Source organism: Portunus trituberculatus, chromosome 40 (assembly GCF_017591435.1).
Source record: "Portunus trituberculatus isolate SZX2019 chromosome 40, ASM1759143v1, whole genome shotgun sequence".
In the NCBI taxonomy this organism is placed as follows: domain Eukaryota; kingdom Metazoa; phylum Arthropoda; class Malacostraca; order Decapoda; family Portunidae; genus Portunus; species Portunus trituberculatus.
Genome location: NC_059294.1, coordinates 15250878 through 15253377, shown reverse-complemented (window position 1 = coordinate 15253377; position 2500 = coordinate 15250878).

Here is a 2500-nt window from a genome sequence, read left to right as displayed (position 1 = left end):
AGTGTCGCCCAATGGTTAGAGGAACACTGCCCGTCCCAGTGTCTGGTAAAACATGTTTATGAAGCTGATTTGGTGTACAAACAGGACCCACCTCAGATATTGCACCCAGCCAGCGAATACACACACACACACACACACACACACACACACACACACACACACACACACACACACACACACACACACACACACACACAACACACACACACACACACATTCATATTCACATGTTTTATTATTCCCCATGATGCGATTCGCTCATTATAGACAGTCTCGGAGGGAGAAAAGCTACCACAGGAACTGACCGGCGGTGAACGTGACCTTCCATGGGTTCCTCCTTGTTGCTAACAGGGAGGCACGGCTCTTTCCCTCACGGTAATTACTCTCGACAGGTGCAAAGCGGGGCGCACTTACACATTACCAACATGAAGAGGTGATGTGAATGACTTTATCACATTTTGACCACTGTCGGCTTTCTTCATCAACGATCGGTAGAGGAATGGCAGATCAAGGGACGGGGAGCTGGAGAGCGAGTGGCATGTGCAATGTGCAATGCGGGATGTAACGGTGATACGCCTCGCTGGTGTCTCTAATGGTGCATGGACGGCTGTGTGTGTGTGTGTGTGTGTGTGTGTGTGTGTGTGTGTGTGTGTGTGTGTGTGTGTGTGTGTGTGTGTGTGTGTGTGTTTATCTTGATGTGAGCGCCGGAGAAGCGACCGCCACAAGCTCACGTTACGGCAAAGGTGAAGTGGAAAGTTCTTCTCTTCCCCTTCCTTCTTTTACAAAGACACCGCGTTATTTTCCACATGTGGCGCCACTAACCGATAAACTGTACCACTTTATACTCGAGCTTCAATCACCTAGATGTCAGTGTTGAGGACGCCAGAACACGTTCATGCCACTATAGCCACCACTACATCAACATAAGCACCACCTCTGCCACACCAATTATTATCACTACCACCATCACCATCAGCAAAACCACCAACGACACAAACACCACCACCACCACCACCACCACAACTATCCTTTAATGCCATGATCGTCAACACCGTTAATACATCAATAACAACAACACTAGTCTTGCAAGTTATTATTACTACTGCTATGACAGTCACTACCATCCCTTTACCATTGTCATCACCATTACTACTAAATCAACACTAACACAGCACCAACTATAGTGAGAACGACGTGGACAACCAAACCACCACCAAAGCCAAATATCGCACTACAGGACAAGAGAGAAACACTTCAGATGCGGTAACAGACTCTCAGTGAAATGCACATGGGTCTGGCGGCAGGAATCAGCGTCAGTGGATGGTCTGTGTGAGTGGGCTGCGAAAACAAGACCCTCTCACTCACCGTTGACCGTGTATGGACTGAAGAATGAAGAGACTTTAGACTATGTTCCCCTTAGGGTCAACCCGAGATTAATGAGCAGAGAAAGATGATTATAGCCTTTCTCACTTTGGAGTATTTGGTCAAACCTCAGCTATGATCCCGCGCAACAGTCACCTCTACTAAGGTAAAAAGACCACACCACTCAAAGGTATTATCCAATGGTATGAAATGTGCTACTAGTTAACTTTACCATCATCATTTGTATATTTGTAACATGTTAGCAGATGAGAGGAATCACTTTCGAATTCACATCTTTGGGCATAATTTTGCTGTGTGCTGGTGAGGGAGCTGTTTTTTTTCTTTTTTTCTTTTCTTTTATGGCCTACAGCGCCTGTAGGTATAACTGAAGAGTATATGTGGGAAGCACTGTTCAGATTCTCCCCATTAGTGGCGCAGGCAATATTATTTATATTGGCACTCATATTAGGCCCCATATCACCAACCAAGTGCATCCTTGGTGTAACCATCTATAACCTGGGTATTATGGTGACATGCAGGTAACTTATAACCACTTTGACAAGTGGCATAGCTTCAAAGTGGTATATGGTGGAATTCGAACCTATGCGTGGACGAAGACCACGCTCACCACCTTATCCACTATACCACCGCCTCCCTGCTTGCAAACAAGCTGCTGCATCCACAAACGGGTATCACCACAGACTAGACACAATGCTACAAATCTTTAACAATATACATGACATAACTTTAAACTATCCACAAATCCACCATCCTCCTTAAATGTGAAGAGAAAGGCACACGAAATTAGATCACAGGTTTCCGGGTATGAGGGCCAAGCCGAGTGTTCCTCATTCCTTTGAACGACACCTTGCCACCTGTAATACACGTAGCAATCTCCACGTCTGCAACATCTCACGACTATTTGCTTCAGGGCTTTAGAATATTTCGGACTCCCCAGCGCCGCCCGTTTTCCAGAACAGCGGCACGTCTTTCCCCTCCCTTCCACACCCTGCTCCTCAAAGACTCATCACTGAAGTAAGAAAGGACGGGCAGTAAGCCTTCAGGAAATAAAAAAAAATCCACACCAATACTTTACTACGTCACTGTCATTATTTTCACAACATATTTTCAAAACATA